At 37.6% G+C, this 17,878-nt stretch overlaps 1 long non-coding RNA gene across 1 annotated transcript; it reads right to left on the bottom strand.

Annotated features, from left to right (window-relative positions):
• Window positions 1-652: 652 nt before the first annotated feature.
• Window positions 653-17,565, bottom strand: LOC147583359 (uncharacterized). The gene is made up of 3 exons (XR_015243071.1): window positions 17,424-17,565; window positions 2,307-2,400; window positions 653-834 (listed from the first exon to the last, which is right to left on the bottom strand). It is a non-coding gene; the product is annotated as an uncharacterized LOC147583359 (long non-coding RNA).
• Window positions 17,566-17,878: the final 313 nt, after the last annotated feature.

Raw genomic sequence — 17,878 nt, 5'->3', positions numbered from 1 at the left:
CTTTGTATTTTGCCAGTTTCACTATGATATGTCATGCACAAGATTGATTAAAGTTACATATGAAGGGAGTTCTCTGTGCCTCCTAGATTTCAATGTCTGTTTGCTTCCCCAGATTGGGGAAGTTTTCAGCTATGATTTGTTCAACTACACCTTTTGCCCCTTTCTCTCTCTCTTCTTCTGGAAATCCTATGATATGGATATTATTAAGTTTCATTGAATCACTTAGTTCTCTAATTCTCCCTTCCTGGTCCAGAATTTTTTTGTCTCTTTTTTTCTCAACTTCATTTTTTCCCATAATTTTACCTTCTATTTCACTTATTCTCCCCTTTGCCTCTTCAATTCTTGCTGTCACTGCCTCAAGTTTATTTTGCACCTAATTTACAGCATTTTAAAATTCATTATGACATTTTTTAGTTCCTTGATCTCTGAAACAGTAGATTCTCTGCTGTCTTTTATGCTTTCTTTAAGCCCAGTGATTAATCTTATGATGATTATTCTAAATTCTTGTTCACTTACATTGTTTATATCTGTTTTGATCAATCTTTTAGCTGTCATTTCTTCCTGGAATTTCTTTTGAGGAGAATTCTTCCATTTCATCATTTTGGCTACTTTTCTTATCCCTTAAGTGTTTTAAAAGCTTGTTATGGTCCTGCACCTGTGAGACTACTATATTAAAGAGGGGTTATACACTGTCCAGGGCCTGGCCCTTCAGGCCTGTTTTTTGGAATGTGTTACTTGCTCTCTTGTTGTGACTTTGATTGCTTTATCTTCCTACTCATAGTGATGTTTTGGACCCTTTACCAGGTATGCTTTGATTTTTTCATTGATGTTGCCCTGGAAAAGAAAAGAAACAAACAAGCAAAAACCAGAGAGACAAAAAAAACCCTTTAAAACAAAGCAAAACAAACAAAAACACCAGCTACAAGAAAACAACGGGGCAGGGAAAAGGAAAAGAAAAGAAAATTGACCAGGCAGAGAAACTATTCAGCTTAATCCAGAGAGTGGCAGAGGAAAATAAAGAAGGAGATATAGAACAGGTATAAAGAGAATAGATTAAATATGTCTGCTTAAACAAACCAATAACCAGAATAACCAGACTAGAGGAGGGAAGAAATAAGAAGGAAAAAAGGAAGAAAAAAAATATATATATAATAGGAATTGTCCACGAATTAAATCAGAAAATGCAAAACTGCTGGGTGCCTTGGAACCAGTGGCAGCACTGGTCTGACGGAGGGGCTGTCTTGTTCATCAGCATCTATCTTGCTTCAGTAGATACACAGTTACCAGGTGCTGGGGCGTGTGGTTTGGTGTAGGCGGGCCTGCCTCCCCTGTGGGCCCCCTGTCTGTTCCCTGAGGCCCAACCTTGTTGGTGATAGGGAGAAAATTGGTGACACTCCAGTCTCTCCTTCACAGACCAGGTGTCCCAAACCACTCTGTTCAAGCCATCGTCACGGTGCCATCAGAGTGAACGAGGCCAGTTTGTCTCGCTCTGCGGACTCCTGCACCTCCCTGGCACTTGGTGGGGATTTAAACCCTGATGTGTAAGGGGTCCTTCTCTGTGCATTCAGTTCTAGAGAAGTGCCACTCCATGCCACCAATGATATATTGCCTCTGGCTGGCAGGCACAGGCAGTCTTTGTCCTTTGAACTGTTGTATACCTTCTTCTCACAGCACTCCAGGGAGGGGATTGCTTTCTCCCACTATGGAATGTGCCTCTGAACTAGTTACTGAGCCCAGAGCTGGCTTCCCTCCTCCCCAGGTGCACGAACAGGGCAACTGGCCCCAGTCCGGAGAAAACTCTGCGGTTAGAGGTTGGATCTTTCTCCCTCTGGGTCCGTGATTTTTTTCTCTTGTCCAGTTACAGTCTTATGCTTCCTCTGCCTCTCTTTTCTTCCCTTTGTCTCTCTGAAGAAGGGGATCCCTCCCATCTGTGCCTATGCTGTCCATTTTATCTCTCCCAGTTCACAATGACACACCTATGGCCCACCAGGTTGTCCCCGTGGGTCTCTGGAGACAACTCTGTCACTCTGCAGCCCGGACTCTTGGAATCTAGAATCCTTTGGCCTCAATACTGCTGTGTTTGAGGGATGAGGGAACTTTGGGTCCCCCTACTTCTCCACCATGTTGGATCTCCCTGAACTCATAGATTTTAATACGCATTTTGCATATTAAATGCATTAATCAAAATGCATTAATGCATTTTGATTCAATGTAGTCATTACTTTACAAATTTGTCTTATTTTTGGCCAGATAAAAATGATGTCTTTGTCCTCTTAACAGTGATGTCTGTAGTCTTTGATAGTTACCTTGCTTTCAGAAGTGACAAGATATCCCAGGTACATTTTTTTCTGTTTCCTGTGCCATATTTGGAGTCAGCCATTTCTTCAAAAGTCCTGGTTTCTTTTATAAAGGAATAGCATTTTTTTTTTTTAATTTTTTTTTTTTTTCAACGTTTATTTATTTTTGGGACAGAGAGAGACAGAGCATGAACGGGGGAGGGACAGAGAGAGAGGGAGACACAGAATCGGAAACAGGCTCCAGGCTCTGAGCCATCAGCCCAGAGCCTGACGCGGGGCTCGAACTCACAGAACGCGAGATCGTGACCTGGCTGAAGTCGGACGCTTAACCGACTGCGCCACCCAGGCACCCCTAAAGGAATAGCATTTTAAGACCACAATCTATGCACTAGAAATATTTATTCATTGTTAATAGATTGTAATTATGTTTAGTCCTTTTCAGTGAACAGGGTTAGGAAATACGTATTAATTTAGGAAAAGAAAAATAAATTCTAAACTTATAGCTATATTTTTTATTCAAATTAAATATTATCAGGTTTTTAATTCTTCATTTTTATATTTGCAACTCATTTTCTTATTTTGAAAAAAATCCCGATAACACTAATGTAATTACTTATTTGATTTTATTCTAATGCACTCACATAGACATTGAATATTATATATATATAATATTGTAATAGCTTCAAAATAAATACAAAATAGCTTCAAAATTAGTACAAACCTACTGAATTCAATTTAAGTCTTTTTTTGCTGGTATTTTTGTCTTTAGATGGATAGTCAAAATGTAGTGCTTTAAAGTTATGATAATTTTTCTCAAAGTGGTTATACCACTAACTTCATACAGAGTTAAGTTTATTTCCTTGATTTTTGCTTTAGACAGTCTACTCTTTAAATATTTTTTTGAAGTTTATTTATTTATTTCGAGAGAGAGAGAGAGTACAAGGGGGAGAGAAGCAGAGAGAAGAGGGAGAAAGAAAGAATCCCAAGAAGGCTCTGCACTGCCAGCATGGGGCCCAATGTAGGGCTTGAACCCACAAACCGTGAGATCACCCAACTGTAAGTTGGGCCCTTAACCAACTGAGTCACCCAGATGCCCCACTCTCCTTAAATATTCTTAAAATTAAATTTTGGTCCAGTCTGTCATTCAAAGCTATTGTTTCCTTGTTGATTTTCTGCTTAGGCGATCTGCCTATTGCTGTAAGTAGGGTATTAAATCCCCCTATTATTATGGCATTATTATCAATAAGTTTCTTTATATTTGTTATTAATTGATTTATATATTTTGGTTGCATTAAGTTGGGGGCATAAATATTTACAATTGTTAGCTCTTTTTGATGGATAGATCCTTTAATTATGATATAATGTCCTTCTTTATCTCTTGTTACAGTCTTTGTTGTAGTATCTAGTTTGTCTGATACAAGTATGGTTATTTCGGCTTTCTTTTGATGTCCATTAGCATGATAGATGATTCTCCATTCCCTCACTTTCTTTTTTTTAAACTTAAAAAAAATTGTTTAATATTTATTTGTTTTTGAGAGACAGAGAATGAGCAGGGCAGGGGCAAAGAGAGAGACACAGATTCCAAAGCAGGGTCTAGGCTCTGATCTGTCAGCACAGAGCCTGATGCAGGGCTTAAACCAATGAACCATGAGATTATGACCTGAGCTGAAGTCAGATGCTTAACCAACCGAGCCACCCAGGTGCCCCACCATCCCCTCATTTGCAATCTGCCAACATCTTTAGGTCTTAAATGAGCCTCCTGTAGACAGCCTATAGATGGATCTTTTTTTTTTTTTTTTTTTTTTATCCATTATGATACCCTATGTCTTTTGATTGGAACATTTATTCCCTTTATATTCAGGGTGATTTTTTTTTGTAATTCCAATGTTACAATTTATTATTTTTAAAAACTTTAAGTTCTACACCTAAAAAAAAGCAATCTCTACACCTAAAATGGGGCTCAAACAACCCTGCAATCATGAGCCAAATGTTCCACTGATTGAGCCAGACAGGTGTCCCTCCAATATTGTAATTTATTTATTTATTTTTAATTTTTAAAATTTACATTCAAGTTAGTTAACATATAGTGTAATAAAGATTTCAGAAGTAGAATTTGGTGATCTATCACTTACATACAATAACCAGTGCTCATCCCAACAAGTGCCCTCCCTAATGCCCATCACCCATTTAGCCCATCCCCCCATTCAACATCCCTCCAGCAACCCTCAGTTTGTTCTCTGTATTTAATGGTTTGCCTCCCTCTCTGTTTTTATCTAGTTTTTTCTTTCCTTCACCTATATTTATCTGTTTTGTTTCTTAAATTCCACATATGAGTGAAATCATATATATTCAGGTGGATTATTGAAAGATATGAATTTAGTGCCGGTGTGTTACCTGTAAAGCTGATGTTTCTGGTGATGTTCTCTCATCCTTTGTAGTCTTTGTTGGTTTGGTCTTTTTTTTTCACTCCACTCAGAGTCCCCCTTAAAATTTCTTGCAGGACTTGTCTAGTGGTAATGAACTCCTTTAGTTTTGTTTGTCTGGGAAACTCTATCTCTCATTCTATTCTGAATGACAACCTTGCTGGATAAAGAATTCTTGGCTGCATATTTTCCCATTCAGCACATTGACTATTTCCTGCCACTTACTTCTGGCCTACCAAGTTTCAGTGGACAGGCCTGCTGCTGATCTTACGTGTCTACTCTTGTAGGCTAAGGACCATTTTTCCCTAGCTACTTTCAGAATTCTCTTTTTATCTTTGTATTTTGCAAGTTTCACTATGATATGTTGTGGGTTTGACCTGGTTTTTTTGTTTGTTTCTGAGGGCTAGTATTCAAAATCTATGGAGAACTTATCAAACTCAACACCCAAAAAGCAAACAACCCAGTTAATAAATGAGCAGAAGATATGAATAGACACTTTTCTAAAGAAGACATCCAGATGGCTAACAGACACATGAAAAGATGCTCAACATCACTCATCATTAGGGAAATACTAATCAAGACCATGATGAGATACCACCACACACATATCAGATTGGCTAAAATTAACAATACATGAAACAACTGGTGTTGGTGAGAATACAGAGAAAGGGGAACCTTCTAACACTGCTGGTAGGAATGCAAACTGGTGGAACCACTCTGGAGAACAGTATGCAGAGCCCTCAAAAAACTAAAAATAAAACTACCCTATAATCCAGCAATTACACTGTTAGATATTTACCCAAATGATACAAAAATACAGATTCAAAGGAGTATATGCACCCCAATGTTTATAGCAGCATTTTCAAGAATAGACAAACTATGGAGAGAGCCCAAATTCCCGACTGATGAATGGATAAAGAAGAAGTGGTATATATATAGAATGGTATTTTACTCAGTCATCAAAAAGAATAGTCTTGCCATTTGCAACAACATGGATGGAGCTGGAATGTATTATGCTAAGCTAAATAAGTCAATCAGAGAAAGACAAATATCATATGACTTCACTCATGTGGAACTTAAGAAACAAAGCAGATGAACATATGGCAAAGGGGAAGAGAAGGAAAGGAAACAAACCACAAGAGATTCTTAACAACAGAGAACAAACTGAGGGTTCCTGGAAGGAGGGAGATGTGAGATGGGCTAGATGGGTGTTAAGGAGGGTACTTATTGTGATGAGCACTGAGTGTTGTATGTAAGTGATGTATTAATGAATTCTAATTCTGAAACCAATATTGAATTGTATATTAACTAAAATTCAATAAACAAATAATTAAAAATTTAATTTGGGTTTTCAATTATGTAAGATAGACAGTTGTATCCAAAATAAAAATTATAAAATCTGATATATTTAGAGGTCTAGCTTCCATTCCTGTTTCTTTCTTCTCTTCCTTCCCCACTTCCTATAAAATGATTAGATTTTATTTATCAATATTTTTCCAAAAGTTAGCAAATACATATCTCTCTCCCTCCCCTCCCCTCCCATTTCTTATACAAAGTATAGAATATTATTTGTACTATTCTGACTCCTGGGTTGTTTTTTTTTTTTGACACTACTTTCTGAATATCTTATCATTCCTTGGACCTATGAAGAGATCTTCATAACTTCTTTCACAGCTTCACAGATCTCCATTGAATAGATATATCGTAATTTATTAGACTAGTCTTTAGTTAATAAAGTGAGTAAATCCCAGTATTCTATTAATAGAAATAGTGTTAAAATAAGTATTTTTGTGTATATTTAATTTCATATTAAAAATTTTATTTTAATTGAAGTTTAATTAACATACAGTGTTATATTAGTTTCATGTGTACAACATCATGATTCAACAATTTCATACATTACCCAATGCTCATCATGACAAGTTTACTTCTTAATCCTCATCACCTATATCATCACTTCCCCCTGACTTCCTTCCAGTAACCACAGTTTGTTCTAAATAGTTAAGAGTCTGTTTCTTGGTTTACCTCTCTTTTTCTTTTCCCTTTGTTCATTTGTTTTGTTTCTTAAATTCCACATATGAGTGAAATCATATGGCATTTATCTTTCTCTGACTGGCTTATTTCACTTAGCATTATACTCTGTAGCTCTATCCATGTCATTGCAAATGGCAATATTTCATTCTTATTTATGGCTGAGTAATATTCCATTGCATATATATATATATATATATATATATATATATATATATATAATCTCACATCTCTTTTTTCCATTTATCTATTGATGGACACTTTCATAATTTGGCTATTATAATGTTCCTATAAACACAGGGGTGCACATATCTTTGGAATTAGTGTTTTTTGTTTGTTTGTTTGTTTGTTTTTGGTAAACACCCCATAGTATGATTATTGGATCATAGGGTAATTTTATTTTTAAATTTGTGAGGAACCTGCATACTGTTTTCTGCAGTAGCTGCACCAGTTTGCACTTCCACCACAATGTGAGAGGGTTTCTTTTTCTCCACATACTTGTCAACATCTGGTGTCTTTTGTGTTGTTGATTTTAGCCATTCTGACAGGTATGAGGTGTTATATCATTGTAGTTTTGATTTGTATTTCTCTGATGATGACCAATGTTGAGCATCTTTTCACATGTCAGCCATCTGGATGTCTTCTTTGGAGAAATGTTTGCTCATGTTTTCTGCCCATATATTAATTAGATCATTTGTTTTGGGTGCATTGTGTTTTATAAGTTCTTTATACATTTTGGATGCTAACTCTTTATCAGATGTGTCCATTTCAAATGTCTTCTCCCATTCTATAGTTTCCCTTTTAGTTATGTTGACTATTTCACTGTGCAGAAACTTCTTATTTTGATATAGTTCAAATATCTTATTTTTGCTTTTATTTCCCTTGCCTCAGGAGACACATCTGGAAAATGTTGCTACAGTCAATGTCAGAGACACTGTTACCTGTGCTCTCTTATAGGATTTTTATGTCTTAGGTCTCACATTTAGGTTCTTAACCCATTTTGAATGCATTTTTGTGTATTGTTTAAAAAAGTAGTCCAGTTTCATTCTCTTGCATGTACCTGGACTGGTTTTCCCAACACCACTTGTTGGAATAGACTGTCCTTTTCCCATTGGATATTCTTTCCTGCTTTGTTGAATATTAATTAATCATATAATAATGGGTTTATTAGTGGATTTTCTCTTCTGTTCTATTGATCTATGTGTCTAATTTTGTGCCAGTACCATACTGTTTTGATTACTATCTTTGTAATATAATGTGTAATATAATGTGTAATATAAAGACAGGAATTATGATACCTATAGTTTTGCTTTTCATTTTCAAAAATGCTTTGGCAACTCAGAGTCTTTTGTGGTTCCAAATAAATTTTAAAAATGTTTTGTTCTAATTCTGTGAAAAGTACTGTTGGTCTTTTAATAGCAGCTACAGTAAATGTGTAGATTGCTTTGGAATAATATTTATTAACAATATTTATTCTCCCAATCAATGAGCATGGGATGTCTTTCCATTTCTTTGTGTCATCTCCAATTTATTTCATCAATGTTTTATGGATTTCAGAATGCAGGTCTTTCACCTCTTTGGTTAGGTTTATTCCCACGTGTCTTATTATTTTGAAATTTTTTTTTTTTTTTTTCAACGTTTATTTATTTTTGGGACAGAGAGAGACAGAGCATGAACGGGGGAGGGGCAGAGAGAGAGGGAGACACAGAATCGGAAACAGGCTCCAGGCTCTGAGCCATCATCCCAGAGCCCGACGCGGGGCTCGAACTCACGGACCGCGAGATCGTGACCTGGCTGAAGTCGGACGCTTAACCGACTGCGCCACCCAGGCGCCCCATTATTTTGGATGCAATTATATATGGGATTGTTTTCTTAATTTCTCTTCCTATTGCTTCAGTATTAGTTTTTAGAAACGCAACACATTTTTGTACATTGATTTTGTATCCTGCAACTTTACTGAATTCATTTACCAGTTCTACTAGTATTTTTGGTGGAGTCTTTAGGGTTTTCTATGAAGAATATCATGTCATCTGCAAAGAGTGAAAGTTTGAATTCTTCTTTGATGATTTGGATGCCTTTTATTTCTTTTTGTGTTCCGATTGCTGTGGCTAGGAATTCCAGTACTATGTTGAATGAAAGTGGTGATAGAGGACATCCTTGTCTTGTTCCTGACTTAAACCTACTTTGTTGAGGGCTTTTATCATGAAGTGATGTTTTACTTGTTGAATGTTTTTCTGCATCTACTGAAATGATTATATGGTTTTTATCCTTCTCTTATTTATGTGCTGTATCACATTGATTGATTTGTGAATATTGAACCATTCTTGCATGACAGAAATAATTCCTATTTGATTGTGGTAAATGATTTTTTTAATATATTGTTGACTTCTGTTTGGTAGTATTTTGTTGAGGATTTTTGCAGCTATATTCATCAGAGATATTGGCCTGTAGTTCTCTTTTTTGGTGGAGTCTTTATCTGGTTTTGGTATTAAGGTAATGTTGGTTTCATAGAATGAATTTGGAAGTTTTCCTTCCTCTTGTACTTTTTTTTTTTTTTAAATAGTTTGAGAAGAATAGTGTTAAATCTTCTTGAAGTGTTTCATAGAATTCTGGTTCTAGACTTTTGCTTTTGGGGGAGTTTCTTGATTACTGATTCAGTCTCCTTACTGGTAATCAGTATATTTATATGTTCTATTTCTTCCTACTTCAGTTTTGGTAGGTTACATGTTTCTAGGAATTTATCCATTTCTTCTAGGTTATCCAATTTGTTGGGATATAGTTGTCACAATATTCTTTTACCATCATTTGTATTTCTTTGATGTTGGTTGTTATTTCTCCTTTTTCATTTGTAATTTTACTTATTTGAATACTTCCTCTTCTTTATGAGTCTGGATAGAAATTTATGAATTTTGTTTACCTTTTCAAGGAACTAACTCCTGGTTTCATTTATCTGTTCTACTATTTTGTTGTTGTTGTTTATTTTTATATCATTTATCTCTGTTCTACTGTTTATTATTTCCTTCCTTCTGCAAGTTTTGGGTTTTGTTTGTTTTGTGTTGTTTCATTTTTTTTAGAGAGAAAGAGCACAAGTGGTAGAGGGAGGCTCTACATCTAGCATGAAGTCCAACATGGGTTTCGATGCCACAATGGTGAGAGCATGACCTAGGCTGAAATCAAGAGTTGGTTGCTTAACTATGCCCTCCAGGTCCTTCTGTTTGTTGTTCTTTTTCTAGCTCCTTTAGGTGTAATGTTAGCTGGTTTAAATGAGATTTTTCTCGTTTCTTGAGGTAGACCTGAATTGCTATAAACTTCCCTCTTAGAACCCCTGGCTGATTCTAAGCAAAGAAAAAGTTTTAAACCATTGCATTGTGTTTTCATTTTCATTTGTTTCCTTGTACTTTTGGATATTTTCTTTGATTCCTTGGTTAACTTATTCATTGTTTAGTAGCATGTTATTTAACATCCATGTGTTTGTGGTCTTTCCACATTTTTTCTTGTGGTTGACTTCTAGTTTCATAGTGATGAGTTCGATCTTTTTGAATTTGTTGAGACTTGTTTGTGGCCTAATATATAATCTATTCTTGAGAATACTCCATGTATAGCTGAATACAATGTGCATTCTGTTTTAGGATTGAATGTTCTATTAAATCCATCTGGTCCACTGTATCATTCAAAACCATGTTTCCTTATTGATTTTCTGATTAGATGATCTGTCCATTGGTATATGTGGGGTGTTAAAGTCCCCTACTATTATTGTATTACTATTGGCTAGTTCCTTTATGTTTGTTTTTAAGTGTTATATGTATTTGGGTGCTCCCATGTTGGTTGCATAGCTACAATTATTATACCTTCTTGTTGGAATTACCCCTTTATGATTATATAGTGCCCTTCTTTGTTTCTTTTTACAGTCTTTGTCTTAAAGTCAGTTTTGTCTGATATAAGTATTGCTACTATGGGTTTCTTTTGACATCCATTTGCATGATAAATATTTCTCCATCCCCCACTTTCAGTCTGTAATTGTCTGTAGGTCTAAAATGAATCTCCTGTAGGCAGCTTACAGATGAGCCTTGGTTTTCTTTTTTATCCATTCTATCACTCTATGTCTTTTGATTGGAGTGTTTAGTTCATTTACATTCAAAGTAATTATTGAGAGATATGTATTTATTGCCAATTTGTTACTTGTTTTGTGGTTATTTTTGAAGTTTTTCTCTGGTCCTTTCTTCTCTTTCTTTCATGGTTTGCTGGTTTTCTTTAGTGATATAGTTGAATTTTTTCTCTTATTCTTTGCATATATATTAGTGGTTTTTGATTTGTGTTTTCCACTAGGTTTGTATATAACATCTTCTGCATAAAGTAGTCTATATTAAGTTAATGGTTATTTACGTTGAACATAATCTTTTCTCCTCTCTTCCCCATGTTTTAGGTATATGGTGTCATATTTTATATCCTGTTATTTTGTGAATTCCTAGACTGATTTTTACAGATATATTCATTTTTACTGCTTTTATGTTTCCTATTTTTAAAATGTCACATTTAGTCTTTCAGATCCACTCAGAATTCCCTTTAGTATTTCTTGAAGGCTGGTTTAGTTATCATGAACTCCTTTAGTTTTTGTTTGTCTGGGAAACTCTTTGTCTCCCCTTATATTCTGAATGGTAACCTTACTGGGTAGAGTATTCTTGGTTGCAGATTTTTCCCATTCAGCACTTTGAATATATCATGCCACACCCTTCTGGCTTACAAAGTTTCTGCAGAAAATCTGCTGATTACCTTATGGGGTTTCCCCTTATATGTAACTGTCTTCTTTTGTCTTGCTACTTTAAATTTTTTCTTTATTACTACAATTTGCAATTTTAATTGCAACATGTCCTGGTATGGAACAGCTTTTGTTGCCGGGCGGGGGGGGGGGGGCGGGCGGGAGGGTGGTGGTGGTGGTGGTGGTGTTCTCTGTGCCTCCTGGATCTAGATATCTGTTTCCTTTGCCAGATTAGGGAAGTTTTCAGCTATTATTTCTTCAAATACATTTTCTGCCCTGTTTTCTCTTTCTTCTTCTGGGATCTCTATAGTACAAATGTTATTATGCTTGATGGCATCATTGATTTCTGTATGTCTATTTTTGTTTTGCATAGTTCTTTTTCCTCTCTTTAGTTCAGCCTCATTACTTCCCATTACTCTGTGTTCTAGATCATTAATTCATTTCTCTGCTTTTTTCAAGCCTGGTGTTTATTCCATCAAGTATGATTCCCATTTTATTTATTGAACCTTTTATCTCTGCTATGTTATTCCTTATCTCTGTGTTAAGGTCTTACTGATGTTTTCCACTCTTTTGTCAAATTCAGTGAGTATCTTTATGACCATTACTTTAAATTCTCTATCAGGCATGTTACTTATATCTGTTCCTCTTAGATTTCTGGCCATGGCCTTGTCCTTTTCTTTCATTTAGGACAAATTCCTCTGTCTTCTCATTTTGTCTAAGTTTCTGTGCCTGTTTCTGTGTTAGGAAAGTCAACTATGTCTCCTGTTCTTAAAGGGTAATGTCTTTTTTTTTTTTTTTTTAATTTTTTTTTTTTTTCAACGTTTATTTATTTTTGGGACAGAGAGAGACAGAGCATGAACGGGGGAGGGGCAGAGAGAGAGGGAGACACAGAATCGGAAACAGGCTCCGAGCTCTGAGCCATCAGCCCAGAGCCCGACGCGGGGCTCGAACTCACGGACCGCGAGATCGTGACCTGGCTGAAGTCGGACGCTTAACCGACTGCGCCCCCCAGGCGCCCCTGATTTTTTAACGTTTTATTTATTTTTGAGACAGAGAGAGACAGAGCATGAACGGGGGAGGGGCAGAGAGAGAGGGAGACACAGAATCGGAAACAGGCTCCAGGCTCTGAGCCATCAGCCCAGAGCCCGACGCGGGGCTCGAACTCACGGACCGCGAGATCGTGACCTGAGCTGAAGTCGGACGCTTAACCGACTGCGCCACCCAGGCGCCCCTAAAGGGTAATGTCTTGATGAAAAGAGGTCCTGTAGTGACCTGCAGTGTGGTGTCCCCTGTTCCCAGGGCCTGGTGATTTTGGGAGTGTCTTCAATGTGAGCTATGTGTGCTTTGCTATTGTGTCCTGGCTGCTTTGTCCTTCAAGCCTGTCATCTGCAGAGGCTCTCTTTACCTGTTGTGGGCAGTATTTGGTCCCTGAAATGAATGTGATGTATTTTAACTAGGTATGCTTTGGTATGCTTGTGAAATGAGACTTGACACCCCACCACTGGATTTGAGGTTCTGCAAACCTCCCAGTTCAGGAGATGCTGTGTTGGAAGGTGTTTGGGCTGATCTTTCTTGGGGAAGGAACTTGCCAAGGTGAAAACTGAAGCAAGCCTGACTTGGCACAGTGTTTCCACTGGAGCGCAGGGTGGGGTGGGTGTGTAGGGGGTGTGTGACTTGATATAAGCAAGTTAGGTATGAGGGTCAGTGCTGTGCTGATTCCTGCAGGTGGCCCTGTACTTATGTTGAAGGGCAGGGGAGAGAAATGTCTCCTGCCAGTTCCTTTGTTTCCGGAGGGGTCTCTCTGTGAACTCTGTCTCTTCAGAACATGGTCTCAGGTGAGCAAATAACCTTACCCCTGTGTGTTCCAGGTGCTCTACAGATCACTATTTCCATGCTGTATGTCCACAGGCTGTTTGCCCTGCCTTTTCTCCAAAAGCAACCCAAACGCTCCCTGGGCTCTCCCTGAGCCAAGCCACTGACCCTAAAACTCTAGGCTTTATGCCCTGCTGGTTGCAAGAACTCATGAAATTTGGCCCCTCTTGCTTTCCAGGACAATTGCTATGGGGAATTAATATGCCTTGTGTGGGCTTCTCCAAGTGCTAGTCTGTCTCTCACCCTTGTCCATGACCACAGCTCCTTCCCTACCACAGCAACCTTGATCTGTCTCTCTCCCAAACTCCATCTCTGCACTTCCTACCTTCTTTGATGTGGACTCTTCTCTCCCTTTAGTTGTAGAGTTTGTTCTGTCAGTCTTCAGGTCACTTTCTGGGGTATTTAAGATAAATTGACATTCATCTATTTGTATTCATAGGTGAAGGTGAACTTAAGGCTCTCTTATTCCACTACCATCTTCCCAAATCCTTATTTAATCATTCTCCTACCATTAGGCATTTTCACAATTTTATTTTTTTCATGTAATTTTTGTGTGTGTGTGAGAGAGAGACAGAGCATGAGCAGAGAATGGGCCGAGAGAGAAGGAGACACAGAATCTGAACCAGGCTCCAGGCTCTAAGCTGTCAGCACAGAGCCTGACGTGAGGCTTGAAATCATGAATGGTGAGATCATGACCTGAGTCAAAGTCAGAAGCTTAACTGAGTGAGCCACTCAGGTGCCCTGATTTTCACAATTTTCCAATTATTAATATTTTAAAGAATACCATAGTTAACATTTATATGCAAAATTTTCTCATTTCTCTTTTATCTATAGATTTTATAAATAATTTTGATATAGTGATGAACATTGAAAATATTACGCTAAGTGTAAACCAGTCACATAGACTTCATATTGTATGATTCTTTTATAAATAGCTAGAATAGTTTATATCTATAGAGACAGGAAATAAAGTACTAGTTGCCTAGGGCTGGGAAAGTGAGTGAGGATATTGGGGATTGACAGCCAAGGCATGTAGGAGTTCTTTTTTCAGGTGATTAAAATGTTCTAAAATTGAAGGGTGCCTAGTGGCTCAGTTGGTTAAATGTCTGACTTCAGCTCAGGTCATGATATCACGGTTCATGAGTTTGAGCCCCACATCTGGCTCTCTGCTGTCAGCACAGAACCTGCTACAGATCCTCTGTCCTCCTCTTTCTATGCCCCTCTCCTGTTGGTTCTCTCTCTTTCTCAAAAATAAATAGATAAACTTTAAAAAAACGTTCTTAAATTGATTGCAGTCATCGTTGCACAAACAAATATAGTACAAGCCATTGAATTGTTCACTTTAAGTGATTACATGCATTTCAATAAATCTATTCAAACCAGATTTTGACCTAATTACGTCTGCTGCTTTTCTATTCTCTACCTCACTAATTTGTGTTTTTACTCTCATTATTTCCTTCTTTTGATTTCTTTTGGCTTATAGGGCTTTTTTGCCTCATTTTGTATCTGGGAACTTAATTCACTTATTTTAATTCTTTAATTTTGATTGACAATAGTATCTAGTGTATTGAATTTTCTTCTGATCACTACTTTACATACATCCCATAGGTTTCAGTGTGTAGTGATTTTATTGTCTTTTTTGTAAACTTTGTAAATTTATTTTATATTTTCTTTTACCAAGCATGTTTAATAGTATGTCTTCAGGGGCGCCTGGGTGGCGCAGTCGGTTAAGCGTCCGACTTCAGCCAGGTCACGATCTCGCGGTCTGTGAGTTCGAGCCCCGCGTCAGGCTCTGGGCTGATGGCTCAGAGCCTGGAGCCTGTTTCCGATTCTGTGTCTCCCTCTCTCTCTGCCCCTCCCCCGTTCATGCTCTGTCTCTTTCTGTCCCAAAAATAAATAAACATTGAAAAAAAAATTTAAAATAGTATGTCTTCAAACATAAATCTAGATTCTAGGTTGACAGTTTCTTCCCTTTCATCACAGTGGAGAGGTTTCATTTTCTTCTGACCTTCATCTTTTTCTGAAGTGAAATCAGCCATCCTTCTTATACTTATGTCCTTTTCTCCCTCCTCTTTCTTATTTTAGCATTTTCTCTTCTCTTTAGGTTTTTAGTACTTCTTTTATTATATACCTAAGTTTTTTTTGAAAGTCCTGGGGGATTATTGAGCTCCCTGTCTCTGTCTGTTCTTGCTGTTGCTATCTTTTTTTTTTTTTGGGGGGGGGGGAGGTTAAGTTTATTTATGTTGAGAAAGAGAGAGCAGGGGGGTGCAGAGAGAGGGAGAGAGAGAATCCCAAGCAGGCTCTGCACTGTCAGCACAGAGCCCAATGCAGGGCTCTAACCCATGAACGATGAGATCATGACCTGAGCCAAAATCAAGAGTCAGATGCTTAACTGACTGAGCCACCCAGGCACCCCTATTGTTTTAAATCAGATTAATAAAGTTTGGGCTAATATTTCACTTTTTTGCCTGATTTGGGAATTGTGATGTTTTCACCTATTTGTGGGCATTTCTTTTTAGTGTGCCTTAATTGTGTATAGAGATGTTATTTTGTTCCTTACTCCTTTTTTCTTACAGTAACCACTGGTTTGAAACTTCTCAGGAGCTTCCTAGGTGAAATCTGAAACTAGCCCCTGTACACAGAGGGCCGGAAGAGACCAAAGAAAAACACAAGCCATTCTAGGTTAGTAGGTGGCAGCAAAAGGAACTTATATACAAGGTTTGTGTTTGGTGGCAGCAAGATAAGTGAGTCTCTGTGCTGGCCTGCCAACTCTTAAAAGTTTATATAGAGGCCTTAACTGGATTCAGTCACATATACCATGCAGGTGTTCTCAACACCACATCGCCATCTCAATACTATGTTCTGGGGCAGCCTCTGGGCATGAGAAAGTCAAGTAGAACCCACATTCCAAGGACAGAAAGGGGATGAGGAGCCACCTAGTGCCTGAGTCCAGCTCACAGGTCACTGTCTTCTTAATGATCTTCTTCAACAACAACTTTATAAAGGATTCAGTTGTGTGATCTATTTGCTTGCTCATGCTTAAGTGAGGTATTTCTAGATTAGTGGAGGATGTAACCTAAGGATAACCTTCTTAATGTCTCAGTTCTAGAGCTCCCTCTTATGTTGTTTTCATAAAGTGCTCCTCCCCCTATGATTGCATCTCTTGTTTCCTTTGCCTTCTCTATTCCTAACTGTTCAATTTGCTCTGCTCAATTTTAGTTTCAGCAGTTTCTTTTTAAAAAAAATTTTTTTTTCAACGTGTTTATTTATTTTTGGGACAGAGAGAGACAGAGCATGAACGGGGGAGGGGCAGAGAGAGAGGGAGACACAGAATCAGAAACAGGCTCCAGGCTCCGAGCCATCAGCCCAGAGCCTGACGCGGGGCTCGAACTCACGGACCGCGAGATCGTGACCTGGCTGAAGTCGGACGCTTAACCGACTGCGCCACCCAGGCGCCCCTTCAGCAGTTTCTTAATGTGGGCTTTGTCCTGCAAGAAAACTTCCCTCACTTAGAATTGAGAGTTTATAGGACTCAGACTGCTCTCGTCCTACTGTTATTTGGGACTGGGAGTCTTCAAAACTTCATCCAGTTTTGGCTATTCTCAGATTGGCCTTATGAGTATTTCTGAGAATACTTATAGTAATTTGGGGACTTTCCAGCTCTCAGGGCTATCAGAAGACCCTCTTTTTTCTCTGCTCCCTCCTGTGTAGCTGCTGATAATGCCATGCATGTTTGTTACTATTGGAGATTGATTACTACCTACTCAAATTTTAGTTCATGAGAATACTTTGTCACCTAGTGTGTTATTGATGTTTTGGCTTCCCTACCCTACTTCCTCTGTTTGTTTTTATGGTGGGCTTTAGGAAGTTAAAAAACATATGGTACCATTTTATCTTCCTAAAAGATATGAGGAAAAACCACATTTCTGAAATGTAGTTAAGAAAGTGATTTAGAGCATGAACTTTAGACTTAAGAATGAAAAACTTAGCTCTTTGTTACACGATTTTTGGCCACTGATTTATTCTTAGTCTCCATTTTCTTACCTGTAGGAATGATGTTCAAAATTCTTAATAATTGGAGTAGTCCATGTGCTGATGGATAACAACAAACACTGTGACTAATAAAAATGGATGGCTTTGAATAACTGGTTCAGCTGTATCAGTATGAATTGACTGAAGACCAACAATGCTCTCTGTAAAATAAAATTGTAATTATATATGTCTTGCAGTTTTGTGAGGAATAAATGTAATAAATGTTTGTAAAAGGAATTTGGTGCAGAGCCCATGACATAGTAAACACTTAATAAATGGTATTTATTATTACTGTTATTTATCAAAAATTGGGAAACAATAATATACTCTGTAAACTTTTCCTGGATGTTCTCTTCACTTTTCACCTTACCTGCTATTGTCAAAGAGTACTTTATTCTCTGAGTTTTCATAAAACTTTAAAAATCATTAATATAGCATTTTATCACATTTTCCCACATTGTATTTAG

This window comes from Puma concolor, chromosome A2 (assembly GCF_028749965.1).
Source record: "Puma concolor isolate L17-30 chromosome A2, mPumCon1.1.hap2, whole genome shotgun sequence".
NCBI classification, from domain to species: Eukaryota; Metazoa; Chordata; class Mammalia; order Carnivora; family Felidae; genus Puma; species Puma concolor.
The sequence above is the reverse complement of the archived record's forward strand: the minus strand, read 5'-3'. Positions and strand labels throughout refer to the sequence as shown.